The sequence below is a fragment of the Paroedura picta genome, chromosome 1 (assembly GCF_049243985.1).
Source record: "Paroedura picta isolate Pp20150507F chromosome 1, Ppicta_v3.0, whole genome shotgun sequence".
Taxonomy (NCBI): Eukaryota; Metazoa; Chordata; class Lepidosauria; order Squamata; family Gekkonidae; genus Paroedura; species Paroedura picta.
The window spans coordinates 164,382,410-164,404,748 of NC_135369.1; positions in this window are offsets into that span (position 1 = coordinate 164,382,410).

Genomic DNA, 22,339 nt, shown 5'->3' on the forward strand with positions numbered 1-22,339 from the left:
TGATATCAGGGCTCTCTCATGGTTCCAGCACCATGAACCATGAACTATGGCTTGAAGCCAGGATTGTGCTCAGCCCTCATCCACAGACCAGCTGTGAGAGGGGGACAGGAAAGACGGAACCCAGAAAAGGATCCTGGGTCCAATGAGTTCCTCTTGCAGGCTGTTGGTGAAGCAAGAGGCCTCACCTGGCCTTAGGACCCTGGTGGCAACTTTGCTGCAAGACGCAGCTGTGATGATGTGCTGAATTGAGAAAGGCCAATCCCAGTATAGCATCACAGCATCACAGTTTGCTGGAGGTGCCATTTTCTCGTAGGGTCACAATAAATTGGACCCACCATTGAACTCTATAGAATCTGAACAATTAGTGTGCCATCGTGGGCAACTTGGAAATGCACTTACCGCGGCCACAAACATAGCAGAAACATTAACGCCTTTCACCGTCTCTCACAGTGCTTCCCTGGGTCCTTTGGATGGGGCACGCCCCTTCCCAAAAGGAGGGGAAAAAGCCGCCAACAACACAAGCATCTAAATATTATGCAAGCGCCGTGGAGTTAGTACATCTTGCCAAGCTGTTCTTGGGCTCATTATTTTAGTCCGCGGCCCTTTCAAACAGCAGCTCCCTTTTGTTTGACAAGTTAATTCTCTTCATGGATTTTGTGCTCCTGTGAAAAAGGATACTCTGAATGGCCCTGAAAGCCTCGAGCATGCTGTCCGGCAAGAAAATTGCCACAAACAACCTCGGCTTGGACTCAGCAAGCTACAATTTATTAGCATGCAAACTCTCATTTGTTAGCCCAATTAAATCAACAACCATTTGAAAAGGGGAGGGAGGGGGGAAAGGTAAGCAAACATTAATTTCCTAATGGGCTTAAGTCGTCCTAAAGGGTCAGTGGGTTCGAAGACTGCATGCAGAGCTTGTGGCTGGGAAACCACTGGACTCCCAAATATGATTTACAATGAATACAGAAGAGGCTTGCGCATGGTTGTGTGCGGGCGCTCGTGTGCTCTTGTTTTCCTATTGTAATAGGAAGCGGAGGGACCCGGTTTTCCCTCCGTGATGCCCTGCTTTTCAAAATGTGCCTTTGGAACTGCCGCTCTGCTTCTCAGCCTTTTAGATAATTGAATGGGTTTCGAATCTGGTTTCTAAAAGGGCCATGCAAATAGTAGCTCCAGGAGTGAGGGTGCCAGCCACCGACTTAGTTTGATAATGGTGAAAAGAACCCATCCATTATCCCATAGCTGTTCTGTGAAAAATGAATACTCTGTCATGGGGAGGGAGGAATGTCAGGTCATCTAAAAATCAATTGTTTAAATTTATGGAATAAGTATTCAGGCTAGCTCACCCCTAGTATTCTGTTATTAATTCTAATTTTAAAAGGTACTATACTAATGTTTTGGGATCCCCCCCACACGCATGGATCAGAACAATTACTAGCAATTTTAATAATTCTATAGCTTCATTAATATAAAAAAGGCCACATTTACTTGTTGCTCTCAGACTTACAGGAGCCTGTGTATTTCCAGCAGCGCTGAGGAATTGGAGGTGTCTGATAAGGGAAGTCTGTTTTTGCTTCCGTCCCAGAGGCATCCAGAGATTTTGTCAGTGTTCATTAAAGGTAAAGGTAAAGGTATCCCCTGTGCAAGCATCGAGTCATGTCTGACCCTTGGGGTGATGCCCTCTAGCGTTTTCTTGGCAGACTCAATACGGGGTGGTTTGCCAGTGCCTTCCCCAGTCATTACCGTTTACCCCCCAGCAAGTTGGGTACTCATTTTACCGACCTCGGAAGGATGGAAGGTTTAACAAAATCTCTGTGAACCTTTTCCTCTTTGCCATTTTTTGGATCTGTGTGCTCAGCAGTGTAACAATGAGCACCCTTCTAAATCCATTTATGCTCAGTGGATTAAAACTGCTTTAACTCTGTCGGACTCTTTGTTTGAAAGGGCAGTGCCATAACTGACATTCAAATGTACCTTGTCTGAGATCTTTTTGTTGTTGTTGAGTTTGATCACTTTTGATCACTTTGAAGAGTTATTCCCAAGAACAACCATAGAATCATAGAATCATAGAGCTGGAATGGGCTATACAGGCCATCTAGTCCAACCCCCTGCTCAACGCAGGATCAGCCTATAGCATCCAGGATAAGTATCTGCCCAGCTACTATTCAAAGACCTCCATTGAAGGGGAGCTGACCATCTCCTTAGGCAGCTAATTCCACCGCTGTGAATTTTTTTCCTGATATGTAGCTGGTAATGTTCTACATGTAGTTTAAAGCCATAACTGCCAAAAGGAACTGCTCCCTTCCCTTCTCTAAATGACAGCCTTTCAAATACTTAAAGACAGCAGTCATGTCCTCTCTCAACCTTGTCTTCTCCAGACTGAACATTCCCAAGTTTCTCAGTCTTCTCTCATAGGGATTGGCCCCCAGACCCCTGATCATGCTTGTCATGCTCTGTACCCTTTCAATTCTGTCCACCTCCTTTTTGATCTGAGGTCCCCAGAACTGCACACAATACTCCAGATACAGTTTGACCAATGCACGACTATGACATCTTGTGTCTTTGATGTGAAGCCTCTATTGATATAGCCTAAGGCTGCATTTGACTTCTTTACTGTTGCATTACACTTGCCTGCTCATATTTAGTTTACGGTCCAGAAGTACCCCAAGATCTTGTTCACACACACTGCTACCCAGATGTGTATCCCCCATCCAGTATGCATGCTTCTCATTTTTGTGACCCAAATGTAGAACTCTGTACTTATCTTTATTGAACTGCATCATATTCTCATTTGCCCATTTGCCCAGTGTGTTCAGATCTCATTGAAGTAGATCTCTGTCTTCTGGGGTGTTCGCCATTCTTCCTAATGTGGTGTCATCAGCAAATGCAATGTGAAGTCTCTCCACCCCCTCATCCTTTCTCCAATCTGATGAAGACCATTGACAACTACTTTTTGGGTGCTGTTGTCTAACCAGTTCTCTATTCACCTAACCAGCCAAACATCCAGTCTGCAGTCCTCCAGTTTACCCATCAGAACATCATGGAGAACCTTGTCAAAATCCTTACTGAAATCCTATGCATTCACCATAGCGGTGATCAGGGAACTGCTGCTCAAACGTGGTTGGGTACTATTGGTCATTATGGGATGACTCTTTGAAAAGCAACAACATTTGGATTGTGCTGTTTTTATAGCTTTAGAATCCCTTCCCTTCCTATTCTTTCCATGATTTTCACAGCTAGGGCCCATCCCTCATTTCTTTTTTCCCCCTGTCCTACATATGTCAAAGAGATACAGGTTAAGAAAGCCTGGGTCATTCAGCTTCATTTCAGGTTCTCAAGCTCAGGACTGAACCCTTTCAAACTAACAGACAGGAGTGCTCACCAAAGGCAATTAAAGTATAATATCAAGCATGTTTTCACCCAGAAAATGGTACTTCAGTGTAAAATTTACAGTAGGGCTTGTTAGGAAGACAGACAGAGAACACTAATGGAATAACCACCTTTCATCTTGTGCCTAGTTCCTTATTAGAAAGGGGAAAAGAACAAATACATTGTATTACTTATTTACTACATTTTTCATAGATGAAAGCCACCGGTTGGTTTATACAGGCTTTCCCATTTAAGCAGGGAGTATTTATGGTTGGAGACAATCCAAACAAAAGTACTCATCCACTAATATTACATGATAGGCTCCCTGGAGGGTGTTGTCACTTCACATTGCAGATAAGAGTCCCCAACATAAAAGAAAAAGCTTCATGCATCTAACCCCCCCCCCCCCAACCCTTTGTGTATCAAGAGCACATAGGTGATTGCAAAGTTCTCATACCGGCTGTTCCGATTCAATGTGAAGAACTCTTGTTTTCATTTCTCTATGTTCTTTGCCAAACTGAATCCATGATTCTGTAGTTGCATGCAGTTTTCTGCTTTCTCACAATGATTTTTCCCGTAACATATGCATATTTGTCATTGTATTACACCAGTAAGCAAACAGCATCGATTTAAACGACCTTTGCTGTAATTTAAAAAAATACCGTATCAGTTGCAACATGTATGTTGCAAACATATTTATAAAATCCACAGCAAAACGTATGAAAACATTTTAAAATACACATCCTTATCCATGGTTCCTCTATATATTTGTAAAACAGTCTGAAGGGTGGAACGTGTCCGGCTGCCTGAGTTGGAATAGGCCAATGAGTTGCCCTGCCCCTACAGCTCCTGCCCTCCCTCCCTGGACGCTAGCCACGTTCCTCTCAGCCATGCTAGAGACAGAGAGAGACATACAGAGAGCCTGGCCAGACAGAACACGAGCCCTCATTCCCTCCTATTGCTCCTGCTGTGAGGGAGACAGAGAGAGCTACCCCAAGCTGCTGACAGAGACACAGAGAGAGCCGCCCCTGCTGTGACAGAGGGAGAGAGAGATGGACAGAGTGAGCTGCCACAAACTGCACACAAGCCCTCCTTCCCTCCTACAAACCAGCCTTGATTACCTGCTATGACTCCTGCTGCGAGGCACACCGACAGACGCGAGAGGGAGAGAGACACACACACACAGATCTGCACCTCCCGGTGTCCCCTGGGTCCTAGCACCCATTGCATTCCTGCTTGCAGTGGGCTTTCTTGTTAGTGGATATATAATGAAGAAAAATGGAACATTTGCTGATCCTAGAGCCTGTCTTGGCAATACGGACTATATTGACTTGGAAAACAAACAAAGTAGAGGCCAACTCACAACTGAAATAATAATAATTAAAAACAAACACATTAAAAGCAAGCCATTAAGGACAAATTATGCATTAAAACAGAGCAGTCTAAATTGATACTGTTAGAACAGACCTCAAGGCCATAAGCGGACCAACAACCAAAAAAGATACAATCCCTTCATTAAAAGATTGGGCAGAGAACAATATTTTGGACTAACAGTTAAAAGGCAAGGTACCACCACTGAAAAAGTCTTATTGGGTTGCACCCTGCTACACCTTTGAAGAAGGCATGGGGAGCAGGACTTGTGAGAAAGATCTAAAATCTACCAAATTAAGGATGCACACAATTAGTCTGATGTTCTTGTAAGATGCCACTGCTGCATCTTTATTAGGGAAGGGTATGAACCAAAGCATGCACCTAATTTTCCCATGAAAATGTCCCAGTTCATGCTCCCCATCAGGCTAAAATGTCCGCAAGTCATTTGAGTTCTCCCTCCTGCTTAGAAGCAGGGAGAAGTGAAACAGAACACTTAAATGTTCACCAGCCAATGAGACTGCCCGCCTTACTGACTCTCTAAAATGGTCAAAAAGGAGGGAGCAAAACAGACCAGCCCCGACCAAACCAGTTCGTTTTAGGGCTTTGGGCTAGGTTTAGTTCAGGTGTTCGGTTTGTGAAACTCCCGTACCCTGAACTGAACCAGGATTTTCCAGTTGATGCTGTTCCCTATGGGACTTAAGAAATTACCTTAGGATGCAAAAAAGAAAAGCAATAAAACAAGGGTTGGGAAAGAACTGAGTAACTTTGTTTTTACTTTTCTGCTTCCTTATCTGCTGAACAGTGATAATCTGCTAGAAGATTCAAAGAGAGTCCACGCTTAATTCTCTTTTCTACTAGACAGGTTGAGGTCTTGGGCAAAGGTCACTGGAGCTTCAAGAGTGTACTGAGTTACCAGACTCAATTGTCTGTCGATAAAAGGCCCAATATTTTTACAGGTTTTTTTTTTCTTGATTTCATTCCCTGCTCTCACGGAAGCCTGAGCGACTTGGTTTATCTAACACAATTTCATCCTTGGCGTATGATTATTTCATTCTGGAACCAGCTGCGGCATGCCTCGCTTTCTGTCTGACTCTCTGCTTGTCATGAACTGTTCGCTGCATGAAAGCCAAGGTTAGGCTGTTTACATGGGGGAAAACAGCAGCAACAAAGCATTAGCAAATTAGTAGCCATGTCCACATTACTACAGAAAATCTGGTGGTATAAGCAGCAATCCCCCTTCCCCGTCCTATCGCTCCATAGACATGAGTATTGGACATAATCACTAGTTCATTGGTTTTTAACATCCAGTATGTACAAAGCAAAATATTAGAGCGCATAAAGTCTGAAAAATCGTGAAACTCCGGCTCACTGACTTTGGTCATATCATGCGAACTGACTCAATGGAGAGAGCAATTATGCTAGGACTAGTCAGTGGAAAAAGGAAACCAGGGCAGAGTCTGCACTTACTTTGTTTATTCCATTATCAATCCTGTTGAATTCAGATAGATTTGAACTCGGGTGTTCCTCCCCCCCCCCATTGAAACAGAAAAGTGTTCTGCACTTGGTTTGGGTAGTTCAGAAGGGGGGGGGGAGCCAAGCTTCTTTCTGTTCTTGAAGGGGAGGGGGAGAGGAGCCAAGCAGGGAGCCTCTTTCTTTTCTTGGAGGGAGGGGGGAGAGAGGATCGAAGAAAGCAGAGAAGGGAGAAAAAATCCATGACCGACAGAAGTTGAGAGAAATTAGGGGCTTCTTCTTTAAGGCAAGCTTGTCACATGGCCACCTACCACCGAAGTTCAAAACAGCCTGCTTTCTCTAATCCAAATCTTGAAATATTGAGCATTAAAAGCACTTTAAGATATTGCACAATAAAGGTAGGGTCACTCCGGATCAATCCTTGTTGCTGCAGAAGGAAAATTTAAATCGTCCAAAATTAAAATAGAAATCACATTCTGTGTAGACGGCAGGGACTGAATTGACCTGGGATTGGAATAAAAGGTCTGTGCAGTTTACACCCAGGTCATGGTAGTTGGATAAAATCAAAATGGACACTGGCCAGAGCATTATACAACTGAAAGAAGCAGTGCAAGATCAAAAAATGTGGCGACAGTTGACCCATAGGGATGTCCAAAGGATTCTTACAGTGCTATCTTGGGCAGAGTTATAACCTTCGGAGTACACTGTTAGAAATGTGGAACTTCTCTTAGGGTTGCTTGTTGAGGCTTGCAGAGTGCTATGCTATTGTCTGGGCTCTTTAAAAGGCTGACTAGACAAACCCAAGCAGAATTTTACCCTCCTAAGCCCAGCCAATAGACTAGGTGATGGAAAGGGCCATCCATTTGCAGCAGACCAATAGCAACACCATAGGCTTTTTTTTTAAATTGTATATGAAGTGCTTACAGAAAGATAAAAAAGAAAAGAATGACCAGCTAGCAAAGTAATTATTGATACACGTGAGAATATAGTCTGTTATTATCTTAATAAGTATATAGTCAGTTCCTATTGCATATTAGCCCTAACCTAAAAGTTACTGCTGTCTTTCTTAGCAAAGTAATTATTGATACATATGAGAATATAATCTGTTATTATCTTAAGTAGTATATAGTCAGTTCCCATCACATGTTAGCCCTAACCTAAAAGTGACTGCTGTCTTACTTAAGAAAGGCCAGGTTATTGGTCCACTGTTTGTCACATTCTTCAGGTGGTCGCAAAAAATGGAATTGTGCTCTTTTCCATAATGTATCTGCTAAGTCTTGAAAGATTTGTGCTTCTTGATCCACCAATTTCAATGGCGTCTCCTGATGTTTTTTGAGTAGATTGTTTCTTGCAGCCTTGCTGTCAAAGCTTACAAAGATGTCTCTTGGTTGTTTCTTGCGTGCAGCCGCCTTTGAATAGACTCTATATTGTCAATCTGGATCTCTTCCTCCTCTAAGTAGTCTTCAAGGCTTTTGGTGATTTCCTTCCTCAGGTCTGTTTTCCCAAATTCTTCCGAAACGCCTTTGATTTTTACATTCCTAGTTTTAGATTCTACTTCCAGGACTTCGAATTTGTCTTCTGCCACTCTCTCCCGCTCCTGTTGATTAGCTTCCAAACGTTGGATTCTCGTTTGGTGTGTTGCTAGCTGAATTGTGTTTTCATCAGCTATTTTTTTCAAACCATTGATTCTGTCTGAGAGCTCTTTCTTGGTATCTTGAATCTCCTTTTCAACTTTTTCGACTACTTCCAATATCTCTGAATTGCCCTTGCATATTAGGCAATACATCTGTGCATTGGTTAGGTTTTCCATTGCAGTATTCATCAACTCCGCAGGATGCATACAGCACCATGTAATCACAGATCACGGACAGGGCGTCTTGCAAGAGTTCAGGCGATCAGGAGTTATCAGTTAGTCAATCTCCGTGTTCTGTCAACAACTCCTGCTGGGCTCTCTGTCGTAAGATATTAAGCTCTTTCTTTTGTTTATTTTAACGAGTATATTTATCTGGCTTGCCTCCCGTCCAAAGAAAGTATTGCCTTGCGAATTGGTTGGGGGGGGGGGGGGAGAAGGGGAGCTAGTGCCTGGCTTTAAAGAAAGAGAAAGCGAACAGAGAACTCACAGTCTTTGTGTTGGTAATTCGCCAGACTGCTGCTCCTTGTCTTGATTGTTCAAGCTGGGAAGAGATAGCCTGAGAAGAATGCAGGATTTTATGAGGCTGGTTGTTTCAAGATTAGAAAGTTGTTTTTGACAACGGCGCCATTATGGCCCCGAGCACAAGCAGCGATAATCTGGAGAACTTGGTCTCCGCGGATCTGTAGGACCCTCAGGATGCCGTTCCTGGCTCCTGGGGCGACCAGCAAGCGGGTTTTGCGCACCTCGCTCAGGTCTGCCAGGTGCTTCTGCTCCTGGCCCTCTGCTTGGCTCGGGAGCCCGTTACAGAACGGGCTAGCACGGCGCCATCTTCTGTCGTCTCCCCCACCATAGGCTTTTCAAGGCAAGAGATGAATAGAGGTGCTTTGCCAGTGCCTATCTCTGCATAAGAGGAGGTGGTTTTTATACCCCACTTTTCTCTAGTTTGGTGTAGTGGTTAGGAGTGCGGACTTCTAATCTAGCGAGCCAGGTTCGATTATGCACTCCCCCACATGCAGCTAGCTGGGTGACCTTGGGCTCGCCACAGCACTGATAAAGCTGTTCTGACCGAGCAGTATTATCAGGGCTCTCTCAGCCTCACCCACCTCACAGGGTGTCTGTTGTGGGGACAGGAAAGGGAAGGCGAATGTAAGCCTCCTTCGGGTAGAGAAAAGTGGCATATAAGAACCAACTCTTCTTCTTCTTCTTCTGAGCCCTGATGTTAGTGTTTTGTGAGAGCAGCACTATCAGGGCTGTGATGAGCCCAAGGTCACCTAGCTGGCTGCATGTGAAGGAATGATAAATCAAACCCATAATTCCTTGGTGTGTGTGTGTCTCCCATCCAAATATTAACGAGGGCCGACCCTGCTTAGTTTCCAAGACAAGGCTGGACTATTCTGGGCCATCCAGGTTAGGGCAGTTAAGGACTGCAACTAGGATGAGCCCAAGGCCACCTTCACAGAATATGGTATGCCACCCCAGCTGCACTCCACAGCTCCTTTCCCAGTTTGCTCTGTACAGAACAGAGACTCATGAGGCATGTGCACATCTGGGGAGAGCAAGTGCCATAGACATTACTGAAAGGTGCAGCGACAGAGGCTGGTAGGAAAGTGGACCATGTACGGGGGGCACAAGGGTTGCCAAAAGGAACACAGACAGAGATGAACACATGTAGGGAAGGGGAGAGAATGTGCCATGGGCATAGAGGAGCTGGACTCCATCAATGCCACAGCAGGTGTTAAAAAAGGGTCACAGAGGATACTCACCACGCTTCTGGTTTCACAGCCATTCTTGGCCTTCCCTGAGAAGCTGGACTGTATCATGACTATATGATCTCCCTGTTTATTTCCCCTAAGGCATGGGTTTAAAAGGGGTTCTCAGAGTCTAGGGTTAGGGAGGGTCCGGGGGATGGGATTGCTGCCATTTGTTGTATGCCTAGTAATACAATGGTTGTGGTGTTATGCTTTTATTGTTGTGATTTTTTATTGTAACCCACCATGAGCTGGCTGTCCGAGAGTGGCAGGTAATAAATCACACCACCACCACCACCACCACCCGCAAGGAAGATCTGCCCCCCCCTGCAACAGCAATAGCGAAGTTCGATTTGCACCCTCTGTCTCCCACCCCCCTCCAGAATGGGTTATCGTGGGGTAGTATAGATAAGACTGGAGTTTTTTGCCGCATCTGTTTTACTGTATACTTTGGTATACTGTATAAGCCTTTATTGTTTCCAGCCATAGGATATACTTTGGTATATTTTGTTGTATGGATTTTATTGTGGCTTTTATATACTGTACCTTGCCTTGAGTCTCCAGGGAGAGGCGAGTAACAAATCTAATAAATCATCACTATCACCTTCACCATCCCCATCATCACCAGACTTTCACAACCAGGGCTTTGTGAAATCCTGGGGTTTCTTGACAGCCCTGGAAGGGATTCTCAAATGGGTGGGAGTTAATTTTTTATGTTTAAAAAAAAATTATTAACACTTATCAGTGGTATGGCCATATATGGTTACGTCAACCCTTCTTCCCCCTCCCAAAATGGCTAATGATGGGCCTGGAGTTGGTGGGAAGGGGAGGGGCCCCAGGTGGGGATGTACACAACTATGCTTCCCAATCATATTCATCACGATTGCACCACTTTTGGGATGTCTGGAAGCCTGAAGAATGTTTCAGGGGTTTCCCAAACTTGACAAAGGCTGCTGAGCACTCCAGCCTTACTGGCTATGAACCCGTTAAAACTTTAGCTGGTTAATTTACTACTGAAACAGACGAACAGTGCAAATCCTGGCCGAGATTTAGAAGAAGAAGAAGAGTTGGTTCTTATATGCCGCTTTTCCCTACCCGAAGGAGTCTCAAAGCGGCTTACAGTCGCCTTCCCTTTCCTCTCCCCACAACAGACACCCTGTGGGGTGGGTGAGGCTAAGAGAGCCCTGATATTACTGAAGAAGAAGAGTTGGTTCTTATATGCCGCTTTTCCCTACCCAAAGAAGTCTCAAAGCGGCTTACAGTCGCCTTCCCTTTCCTCTCCCCACAACAGACACCCTGTGGGGTGGGTGAGGCTGAGAGAGCCCTGATAGTACTGAAGAAGAAGAGTTGGTTCTTATATGCTGCTTTTCCCTACCCAAAGGAGGCTCAAAGCGGCTTACAGTTGCCTTCCCATTCCTCTCCCCACAACAGACACCCTGTGAGGGAGTTGAGGCTGAGAGAGCCCTGATATCACTGCCCGGTCAGAACAGTTTTATCAGTGCTGTAGTGAGCCCAAGGTCACCCAGCTGGCTGCATGTGGGGGAGCGCAGAATCAAACCTGGCACGCCAGATTAGAAGTCCACACTCCGAACCACTACACCAAACTGGCTCTCCAGGTAATCCATTGACAGCAACAGGCGTAGACTGTGCGGGAAATCTGCACAGGATTGCACTGCCAGGCTGTCGTGCTGTGCTTGCCTGCTCGGCAATAAGCCCCCTAAAAGGCAATGAAACTGACGTCTAAGTCAGGGTGCGCAGGGTTCAGCCGCATGGCTGACACCCCTAATTCCAAGGTCAGCTAGATCCATCAGCAGTAATGACTTCAGCGCTGAGGAGCTCTGGGTGAATAGCTTTTGCTCAGTCAGAAAGGTTTGGCTGCCGTTCAGATCGTAGTGGATATCTGTCTGTGAGATCTGAAGTGTCAGGTTAAGATTCAGAGGTGAAATGATGGGTTTGCAGTGTGCCCTTAAACAATGCCAGAGGAAGGATAAACTGGCAGTCTAATCACAATTTAATCTGATGGGAATGTATTTTTGCCCTCTCCCTTAGACCTCCGGTTCACTTTCTGTTCAAAAGCGCCTCCTGACATTTTGCGCACTGGAACTTGTCAGGTTTTAATCACCTTGTTCAAGATATCTCTCGAGAAGCATTATTTTTCTCAGCCTGTATTGCAATGCAACCCTTATTCCGTAAGAAATTGAACTCTGTAAAGAAATTAAGAGAGCTGGAGTTAAAAAAAAGAAAGAAAAGAAAACCTGCTAAAGTCAACAAGATTTTCCTTCAAGGAAGAATATGCTGAGTTTCTTCTTATGCTGATTTTTTTTATTGACATAATTCCCACTGCCCCCTTGCTGTCTCTTTGCCAGAACCTTCCCTTCACTCTTCTTCTTATCAGTGTTGTTTAAATTTGCTTCCTCAATTCAAACTGTTTAGGGGGAATATCTGAAAATATTTTGATTCAAGGAAGCATATCTAAACGGCAGTGATAAGAAGAAGAGTTGGTTTTTATAACCTGCTTTTCTCTACCCTATGTAATTTCAAAGCAGCTTAAAAATCAACATCCTTTCCTCTCGCCACAAGAGACATCTTGTGAGGTAGATGGGGCTGAGGGATCCATGTCTTGTCCAATGTCACCCTGGAGACCTCATGGGTCTCAAAGTGGCTCATAATTGCCATCCCTTCCTCTCCTCTCAACAGGCACCTTGTGAGGTAGATGGGACTGAGAGTTTGGAGAGGACTGTGACTGGTCCAGGGTCATCCAGCAGGCTTCATGTGAAGGAGTGGGGAATCAATACATTTTATAACTATTAATAATAATAAATATGTTAATAAATATATGTAGGTGAAAAAGTGTGCGTACACCTGGAAGCTTATACCCAGAATAAAACTTTGTTGGTCTTAAAGGGGCCACTGGACTCCAACTTTCTTCTTCTTCTTCTTCTTCTTCTTCTTCTTCTTCTTCTTCTTCTTCTTCTTCTTCTTCTTCTTCTTCTTCTTCTTCTTCTTCTTCATAAATTCAAATTCAAATAATGGGTGGCATGTGGTGATAGGGCTGGCCGGGCCATATTTTCAGGGTTACCAGCCTCCTGGTAGAGTAGACCTGGAGTTCTCCCAGAGTGACAACTGATCTCTATACTTTAAAGATCCGTTCCCCTGAATAGGAGATGGCTGCTTCAGAAGGCAGACTCTGTGGCATCACATCCCCACGGATCCCTCCCTCCCTAAAATTCTCTCTTCCTTGGTCCCTCCCCCAAATCTCCAAGAATTTTTTGAGCTAGAGTTGGTAATTCTACATATGAGCCATTTTCAACTAGATGAGAATCCTCATCTTCTTTTGATCCGTTAATGGTTCATAGTTTGCTTTAAAAAATAAACACCTGTGCCTTTCCACGTACAGAAAAGTGGACATCCCATTGTCTGAGAGTTGCTTTGGAGATTCAAAAGATGCTGTGAGAGAACGGGGATATGAATTTTATCCTCACAGTGGGCGAACCTGCCTCTCTCTGCAGGTGTAATGAACATCTCCATCCTTTATACTGGACCAAGAAGCATGAGGAGAGGAATTGCTTGCTTACAGTGACTCTCTCACCGGCTCCTTGAAGTGCACTGAGCTCATCTGATGGGCTATTTGTGAGTCACATCTTCTGGAGAAAATAGTACAGAAGATGACTGAACTAGAGACAGACAGAAAGCTTTTAAAGCTGAGATGGCGGAATCAAGCTGTGTGTTACTCACCAGCCATGATAGACACTTCTGCAAAGAAAAAAGAACTTTTGAGTTGGAACCATGTTCCTGCTCTGAATTACTTTCCCTCCCAAGATGCAGGTAAAGATACAATATCCCGGAAGGGCAACCAGAAGCAGCAAAATAGTGTATGGGGCAAAGGTGAACTCATCTCTTTTCATTTCCCTTTACTGAAAACTTATCCTACCCACTTTTAATTTTAAAAGAGTGTCTGTCTATCTATGAGTAACATCTAGTTTGCCTAGAACAGGCTTTCTCAACCAGGGTTTTGTCAAATCCTGGGGTTTCTTGACAGTTCTGGAAGGGCTTTCTGAATAGGTGGGAGTTAATTTTTTATATATATTTTTAAAAAGCATTCATCAGGTGATATGACCACATATGGTCATGTCAACCCACCCACCCCTCCCAAAATGGCCAGTGATGGGTCTGGAGGGGGTGGGAAGGGGAGGGGCTCCACATAGGTGTGTACACTGCTGTGTTTCCCAACCATATTCTGCAAGATTGTGCCACTTCCGGGGTTTCTTGAAACCTGAAGAATGTTTCAGGGGTTTCTCAATGGTAAAAAAGTTGATAAAAGCTGGCCTGGAAACATCTTTTCTCATACTATCCCATTATTTTCTTATAGCTCACTATCTGTATAATCAGTGGTAACAGATACTATGGGACTGTAGCTCAGAGTTTTATTTAATTACTAGCCTGAAAGCCCGTTGCATCCAGGAATGCAACGGGTGCTAGCGGGCCCTCCCAGAGGGGGCCGCCGCCATTCTACTTTCTGTTCTACGTGGTGCGCGTTGGTCAATCTGGCCTTCATGCTGTCGGCTGGGGCAACAGCACTGCGATCAGCTGGGCTGGCGCGTAGCGGCTGAGCTGGTAGCCCTGTTGGCAGCTGGACCGACGGTGCCGCAGCCAGTTGGGCCAGCACAACCGCTGCTGGGCGGGTCGATCCGTAGGTGAGGCAGGGCACAGTGGGAGTGCCTTTCCCAGCGACCAGGCAGCGTCTGGCCGTGAGGCTGGCTGTGCGCTTCAATAGCATATAAATTTTATGCCTTTAATAGCATATAAAAGTACAATATAAGGAGGGAAAGTACAGAAGGATTCATTGCTATACAGAGTAATATTCTGTTCGATTGTTGATATCGTTTCAACGTATGGCGTAAATGGAAAAGTTAAGAGGCCCATTGGCTCTCATCCAGATGGCAGCGCTTCCGTAGCAAGCAGCCCTTCCGTAAAGCTCAGCATGAATTGCAGCGCTGACTCACCTGAGGCGCAAAATCGATGCAGCTGGGGAGCTGGGGCAAAAAGGGGACGCACCTGGCTGTGCGTGCCAACAAGCATGCGTGGCGGTGCGGGGGAAAGATACAAAACGTTATTTGGGGTGGGGGCAAGGCTAGGCTATAAAAGGCACCACATGTGCTAGCCTGGCCTCTTTACCGGCCCTTGTATGAGAACAGCTACCTACCCACCCACCCCCTTTGTTATGGTTATTGTAGTTCGTACAGGTTGGGAGTATTATGTCGCAAATTTTTGACACAGCTGGTGGGTCACATGGAAGAGAGCCTATTTTTGTTTGTTTGGGGGGGGGGTCCGGCCTGCTTGCCAGACTCCCCATGTTAGGGATCTCACTAAACAGGTGGAAAGTCGTGAGCGGTCGCCAACCCGGATGGGAAGACAGGGCTTGCCTTGCCAGGTGGTCTGGGAAGTACCAAATTAGGTACGCACCTCGCTATGGTTTTCCCAGGTGGATATTTCCCTGGTGGGGTGTTCCTATGGCCAGGAGACCCAGGTTCCCAGATGGGAACTAGGTGGGTTTTCCTGGTGCCATTCGGGTCCCGGCAGGGTGAACGGATTTCTCCCCTACAGGTTCCCTATTCCATATTTGGGTCAACACTCCTTATTCAGTTGGAATAAATGGCTGTGGCCATTGTTAAAGTAAAAATTGAGGTGTGTCTTTATTGGAGCCCCTAATATGCTCCCATGCTAGTCAGTTCTGCAGTGATTAGAATACCAGACAAGCAGTCAGAAGAACCAAGTTCTACCATGGAATTTCACTGGGATACCTATAGCTAGTTGTTCTCTCTATTCCCTCACAGAACTGTTGGGAGGAAGAAGGGTAAGAGAAAGAGAGAAAGAGAGAAAGAGAGAGAAGAGAGAGAGAGAGAGAGAGAGAGAGAGAGAGAGAGAGAGAGAGAGGAACATTTGTAAGCTGCTTTGGAACAGATGCTCCATTGGAGAGAAAAGCAGGAGATACATATTTTATTACTTAATTAATTTACTCGATCTATTACCATTCTTGCTGGATTCAGGACAGGTTACTAGTAAAAAAAAATCAGTGCAGTAAGCACAGTACAAGGCATGCAATCAACAATCCCTTTTGTAATTGTAAAGAAAACCACAGCCCATTGCACTGAAAACACAGTGTAATGCGGATAATAAAACGGGAGTTAAAAGACTGGAAAAAATTGCCTACAGAAAGATGATGGGAGATGGAGGGAAGCAAGGTAGGTGGGTCCTCATGCACAATGGTTGGTTATATAAAATCTTTTTAAAAGCTAGATAAAAATGCCGCCCAACAATTGTGCCTTTGCATGAAAAGATTAAGCCATGAAACTTAATGGCCGGTATGTGTTCTTTTACCAAGGTGGAACACTGAGGAGACCTCTGCATAGAAACATGGCAGTTTACAAATACTACCTCTCAGAAAATATAAGCTATTTCAAAACCTAGGTGTAAACTGCACGGAGCTTTTATTCCAATCCCAGGTCAATTCAGTCCCTGCCCTCTACATAGAATGCGATTTCCTTTTGGATTTGGGGCGATTTAAATTTTCCTTCTGTAGCAAGGATTGGAGTGACCCTACCTTTATTGTGCAATATCTTAGAGTGCTTTTAATGCTCAATATTTTTCAAATCCGGATTGGGAAACCAAGCTCCGGGGTAGAGAATCTCTGATAGGCCACACCTGGTCATGTGACAAGCTTGCCTTAAAGGAGAAGCCCCTAATTTCTCTCAACTTCTGTCGGTCCTGGATTTTTCCTGCCTACTATGCCTTTTTCGATCCTCTCCCCCACCCTCCAAGAAAAGAAAGAGGCTCCCTGCCTGGCTCCTCTCCCCCCCCTTCAAGAAAAGAAAGAGGCTTGACTCCCCCCCCCCCCTTCTGAACTACCCTAACCATGTGCAGAAGACTTTCCTGTTTCAATGGGGAGGGGGGGAGAGGAAGACCTGAGTTCAAAGCGATCTGAATTCAACAGGATTGACAATGGAATAAAGAAAGTAAGTGCAGACTCTGCCCTAGGCAATAAACAGTAAATTTTCCACAGGATGGCCCCAATATTTTTGGGAATTCTGTAGATAAAGAAGAGCTGGTTTTTATACCCTGCTTTTCACTACCCCAAAGAGTTCCAAAGCAGCTTACAAACACCTTTCCCTTCCTTTCCGCATGAGGTAGGTGGGGCCGAGAGAGCCCTAAGAGAACTGCTCTTCAAGAACAGTTCTAAGAAAACTGGGACTAGCCCAAGGTCGGTCAGCTGGCTGTATGTGGAGGTGTAGGGAACTGCATCTGATTCTCTCGATAAGAGTGCTCTGCTCTTTAACCACTACGCCATGTTGGCTCTTAGGGGGGAGAGTCTGTGCCCCTCAGGACTGAATGAATCCATTAATGCAAGTGGCAGGACACGTTCTCTTAAATCTTGTCTTTAAACCACTAATTCAGTTTCAGTTTGTGCAAAAGGCCACCACTTAGTTTCCACTCTTTCCAGAAAGGTTTTCATCGAGCTACATAATAAATAGTATATTTTCTAAACCAAAATGGGAGCAGCCATTTGGTCCTATAAAAAGAACTGCAGCAAAGGTTATTGCAAGACGTTTGCTCTAATGCTATTGCTAACGCGGCTTCTGCTATTAGGGAGGGCACTCGGGAAACTGCGGCTGTGGATAAAACGGCAGAGTTCTCAAGATTTGGCCAGCAATATTTCTTCCTTGTTCTTAAAGAGTTTCCAGGATTCAAACTTGCCCTGTTGTAAAGCGGCTTTATCCACTGGCACCTTGCTGAATTGGTTGGCTTAAAAAATAATAATTCTGTGCGGCCTAGATTCAGGACCGCTTCCACTTTGAACCAGAAGGTGTGCATGAGTCACAAGTGACACATGGAGACCCTACGCAAAGAGCATTCTAGGCAAGAGGCAAGCAGAGGTGGTGTGCCATTGCCTTCCTCTATGCAGCCCAGTTGGCCCAGTTGGTCTTGGTGGTCCCCCATCCAAATACTAAGTGATCATTTCAGACAAACCTTATCTTGTAGTTTGAAAACAGGTAGACCAGCCTTTCTCAACTTTTTTCTTACCATTGAGAACCCCTTGAAACATTCTTCAGGATTTGAGAAATCCCAGAAGTGGCGCAATCATGTAGTATATGGTTGAGAAGCATAGCTGAGTACACGCCCACCTGGGGCCCTCCCCTTCCTACCCCATCCAGGCCCAAAATTGGCCATTTGGGGAGGAGAGCGGGTCAGCATGGCCATATATGGTCATGTCACCCGATAAATGTTTAACAAATTTTTTAAAACATATTGAAAAATGAAATAATTCCCACCTATTGAGGAAACCATTCTGGGGCCATCAAGCAATCCCAGGGTTTCGCGGAAGCCTGGTTGAGAAAGCCTCACGTAGGCTGAGAATCAATAGTTGTTCAAGTAGTTTGGGGGTCTTGTTTTCTTGAAAGCAACATTGTGATATATAACAGCGGTCCGCAACCTTTTTAAGGTTGCGGCCCGTTGCCAAGGGGTGGGGGGAGAGGGCGACCCGGGGCCCCACGCAAACGCGCATGTGCGGACCTGATGCACATGCGCACCTGTGCATGGCGGCGGCACAAATGCGCATGCGTGGCAGTTTTGAGCATGTGCGCATGCATGAACCACCGTGCATGCACGTTTGCACCTGAGAGTGGCACAAATGCACATGTGCATGTGCGAAACTCCCGCCGTGCACAAACGCCATGGCGGGTCTGCGCATGCACATTTGCGCTACAAGCATGCTGGCGGTCGCGCTTCCTTCTCCCCCCCCCTGCAGTGAGAAGCTTGCCGGGCTGATTTGCTCGCGGCCTGGCGAGCTTCTCGCTGCGGGGGGACGGGGAGAGGGAGCCGCGGCCCACTGCCGAGGCTCTCCCTGCCTGGCACCGGGCCGCAGACCGGGAGTTGATGACCCCTGATATATATAACATCACAATTTTGTTCTTAAAAGATTGCGATTGTCATGAGAATTACATGATAATTATTTTCTGGATGATATCATTTTGGGTGGGAGTGGAAGTAGGACCAGGGCGTAGTTGTGGTAGAAGAAAAATGGCCATTGTTTTAATACCCTGTGTTCTCAGCTCCTACTCTTATTTCCAGCCTACATGAGGCAGAGCCATCATAGTAGAAGTAAAGCCAGGAAGAAGGAGCAAAAGAAGGGTTAAGGCTATGGGGAGTGATGTCACTTCCAGGGACGTGGTAGGGGGCGTGGTCAGCTGACATCACTTCCGGGGCTCCTTGAAATCTGAATAATTATTTCAGGGGCTCCTCCATGGTGAAAAGGTTGAATAAGGCTGCTTTAGATCCTGAGAAAATTGCACCCTTATTTACTGTTAAGTAAGGGAAGAGCCATGAAGGGCTGTCCCGAGATCCTTGCAGGAAGGACAGGAGGAAAATGCAGCAGGCAGGCAGGAGGGAGGCAAATGGACAGCCCAATGGATGATTCAAACAGAAAACGGTGCAGAGTTGCGTGATGTACATAGACTCTTTCGTTGCGGTTATGCTCTCTACACTGTTTGCCTCTGCAGCCACAGCATTGGGCTGCTTGTTTCCCATCTGCTCCTCTGTTGCAGAGATTACCATCTTTATAGTTGCATTTAGCATGCACTCGTGGGTTGACAGCCTAATCCACATTTTTATGGGATCGGGCGGCAGCTGTATCCCAAGAGTAATGTGCGTGGGGAACATGTCTTTTATACAGAGATCAATAATAAATCTTACACACTCAGCTCTGATGTTTAGTGAAGGAAATTGATTTTGTTTTCCCTGTCTTCAAGAGTAAACTTTGTAAAAAAAAAAAAAAAACCCAAAAAACCTGGGTTCCAGTTTTGAAGGAAGTTGTTCAACATTTGGGTGAACTTTTCCTTTTCTGTTTATAAAAGGACTTCCAGCTTGAATGGTTTCCTTGATTTCTTTTGATTTGTGTGAGAGAATCTTCAAGAAGGACCTTTACACCAATGGTTAGTGGGATTAAAGCCCGGAATGGTGTAACAGGAATATGCCTTCTTTTCCACATAGGCCAGCCTTTCTCAATATTTTACCATTGAGAAACCCCTGAAACGTTCTTCCAGCTTCGAGAAATCCCAAAAGTGGGGTGATTGTGCAGAATGTGGTTGGGAAGCAGAGCTGTGGACATGCCCACCTCGAGCCCCTCCCTTTCCTAGACCTTACAGGCCCATCATTGCCTATTTTGGGAGGGGGAGGCAGGTCGACATGACCATATATAGTCATATCACCTGATAAATGTTTAACGATTAAAAAAAATATATCTAAATAATTAATTAACTCCCACCTTCCAGGGCCATCAAGATCCCCCAGGGTTTCATGAAACCCTGGTTGAGAAAGCCTGACATAGGCTTCTTAGTCTATGGACTTTTTGTGGCCTTGATTCCCACTAAGTTGACAACCATACTTGAAATGCTTAGCCTGAAGAAGAAAACTAGCAAAGAAAATTGACAACCAACTGAAGAAGACTATCGAAACCACCTTTATCTGGAAGTCAGCCATTGAAATGTTATATTTTGGATGGGGTTCTTTATCTCTCCTAGTAGGAATGGTATCCCACTTCGTCCAGAAGTACACTTTGGATGGTGATCCAACAACTGTGAGGCAAGGTCTTAGTTCTTTGATTGTTAATGCCGTATCCAAAATAATACACAATAGAAGGGTTTTGATATTGAATGCCAAGGTTCCTTAAGGGACCATCATCTTTCTTATCTCTTAGCTCCCGCTGAATCTTTCTCTGTTCCAGCAGGATATGGAAATTTCAAAGAGTAAACTTGCCAGGTTCTCTTGCTAGCCATGTAACAGGACAGCCCTCTGCACTGTTATTCCAGTCCAACCCCTTTGAAATCAGTGAGCTGAAATTCCAGTAACCTTGCCCACAAAACTTCTTGTTCTACTGGCAAGTGAACAACAAACATTTAGTCCAGTTAGAAGAAACCGACCTATGGCTTTCTCCATTAAAGGTAAAGGTATCCCCTGTGCAAGCACCGAGTCATGTCTGACCCTTGGGGTGACGCCCTCTAGCGTTTCATGGCAGACTCAATACAGGGTGGTTTGCCAGTGCCTTCCCCAGTCATGACCGTTTACCCCCCAGCAAGCTGGGTACTCATTTTACCGACCTCGGAAGGATGGAAGGCTGAGTCAACCTTGAGCCGGCTGCTGGGATTGAACTCCCAGCCTCATGGGCAAAGCTTTCAGACGGCTGCCTTACCACTCTGCGCCACAAGAGGCTCTTTCTCCATTAGATGCTGTAATAATGGGCAAAACTGCTATGGTCAGAATTCTCCCTTCCACGTGACCCTTTTAAGTTCCGAACCAAAGAACTATCATGAGCCAGCCCTCGATCCATTCTCAGCAATAAGGCTAAAGCATTTTATAATGTTTATACAGGAGCCAAGGGAAATAACCGTGTCGTGGCCACACTGGTTTACATATTATTGAGACTTGTTTTATGTCATCCTGTCCCATGGAGGATGGTCTAGTTTCCCTTTGAGCTCTGTTTTATCTGTTTTTATGTTCGGTATCTTGCCACCGTTCTGGTCTGTTGAATGAAGGAGTTAACTGGTTCGCATGCAGAGGCTGGTTTGTCCCGCCTTATACAATCGCTCAACAACCTTCTCTCTTAGCACTTGGGAAAATGTACCTCAATTGCCTAGATGACCACTGTGGCTTTCAGGTGACCTCGAACCAACATTTAGAGAGTATCACTTTCAACTTCGGCTTTCCTTGATTACCCTCCACTGACGTTTGATTGCCCTGGTCCTGCCTGCAATATCTCGGTGGGCTCAGAATGGAGGAACTTTCTGCACGGTGGTGCTGAGGTCTCATGATTGCTTCAATTGGGCGTCTTTTCCCGAGGCCAATGATTGCAGAGTAGGAGGAAATACGCACTCAAGAAGCCCTTGGGAACAAACGGCTCTCTTGTACAAGATATAAATGCACAGTCTGGCTTTTGAGAATGCCAAGCCACAATGACTGTCAACCAAATTCTGATAATGAAGGGAAAGTACGATATTACTAGGGACAAAACCCGTTGCATTCAGGAATACAATGGATGCTAGACTGGAGGGGTGGGGTGGAAGAACTCCGCAGACGGCCTTCCCCTCCCTCCGGGACCTGGAGAGGCTGCAGGCAGCTGTTAGGGAACTGACCGGCAGGGGGAAGTGATGCTAGGGGGAGTGGTGGGAGCAATGGGTGGGAATGCCTGACTGGGACGGCCCAAGTTTTCCCGTGTTCGCATGGCCCAGACCGGACATACACCCCATTGGATTCCACGTCAAAAAATTAAGGTAATTGCAAAGATTTCAAAGCGATCTGATTGTAAGTGCAGGAATTATCATGATAAAATTGGCTTTTCCTTTCTTCCTTTCTCTTCTATCAGTGTATAGATAGTGGGCTAAAGTTCACATTCATAATGTTTATTGTTAAGTACTCAATGAAACCTGAAAGTATGTCGTTGTGTATCTGTCTGGAATGGCTTTTCACTTGTGCTAAAAACTTATCCTTCGATGCAACCATTGCAACAAGGCTCCATTTATGGATAATAGTTGAAGAATTTCAAGAACAGTGGAACTTTTACCGGGAGTTTTTAGCAAAATGAAACTTCAAGCAAATGGGGACTGGGGGGGGGGGTAGACGGAGGGGAGATACTGTTAATGAAGTTATTCTTTCTCTTTTCCTTTATCTATATAAAAATGAAGAAAATATTTTTTAAAAAATG